This window comes from Loxodonta africana, chromosome 5 (genome assembly GCF_030014295.1).
Source record: "Loxodonta africana isolate mLoxAfr1 chromosome 5, mLoxAfr1.hap2, whole genome shotgun sequence".
NCBI lineage: Eukaryota > Metazoa > Chordata > Mammalia > Proboscidea > Elephantidae > Loxodonta > Loxodonta africana.
The window spans coordinates 4,746,429-4,747,470 of NC_087346.1; the positions used below are offsets into that span (position 1 = coordinate 4,746,429).

At 37.5% G+C, this 1,042-nt stretch overlaps 1 non-coding gene across 1 annotated transcript; it reads left to right on the forward strand.

Moving 5' to 3' along the window:
• The first annotated feature begins 497 nt into the window (after window positions 1–497).
• Window positions 498–604, forward strand: LOC111750816 (U6 spliceosomal RNA). The gene has a single exon (XR_002785870.1). It is a non-coding gene; the product is annotated as a U6 spliceosomal RNA (small nuclear RNA).
• The last annotated feature ends 438 nt before the right edge of the window (window positions 605–1,042 follow it).

The following is a 1,042-nucleotide window of genomic DNA, read 5'->3' on the forward strand; positions in this document are numbered from 1 at the left end:
TGCAACATTTGGACATACCCTTTGAAGGTGAATGATTCTCTACTAATACCCAGGATGTTATCAACACTAATAGTGTCTATGGGACAGAGGAGAACTTCCCCGTAGGGTTTCCAAAGAGCAGTTGATGGATTTGAACTGGTGACCTTTTGGTTAGCAGCTGCAGCTATTAGCTAGTGAGTCATTAGGCTTCTGCCTATGAGCCGTATGTACTAAATTTAAAAGGCAAAGCAAATAATAAACATAAAATACAAAATTTCACAAGAATGCATTCAGTGCAGACAAATAGTTTAATGACTATACTGTCAAGTTGGGAAATGGGTAGAGCAGCAGAGAAATTATACCAGTATAGAGCAAGCGTGAATTTCCAGGGTGGTGCAAATAGTTAACATGCTTGCCTGCTAACTAAGAGGTTGGAGGTTCAATTCCACCTAGAGATGCCTTGAAAGAAAGTCCTGGCAATCTACTTCCATGAAATCAGCCATTTAAAACCATATGGAGCGCACGCTTTGGCAGCACATATACTAAAATTGCAGTGATACACAGAAGATTAGCCTGGCCCCTGTGCAAGAATGACACACAAATTAGTGAAGCATTCCACATTTTTAAAACCCAAAGAATTGCAACAGATAACCAGAGGTTAATCTGTAAATGACAACAATGTCAGAACAACAAAAGAGGGAATAAATGGTGTAGGTATAGAACTTTCTAATGGAGAGGAAGGCAAGGCGATACCAAGTAATAATACACTAGTTCAAACCTAGGAAGATAAGGGTAAATTTCAAGGTAACCATGAAGAAAGTTAACAAACCTATTCATTAAAGTGAAGAAAAACATAAAGTCTCAATAAAAACAAAAGAAATGAAAAAGAAATCCACAAACAAAAGGAACAGAGCACTGAAGAGTAAGAGGAACAAAGAAAATGTTAGCACTACAAAATGACAGCAATAAACTCACACCTATCAATAATTACACTGAATGTAAATGGCCTAAATGCACCCACAAACAGACACAGAGTGACAGAATGGATTAAAAAAACAAGACC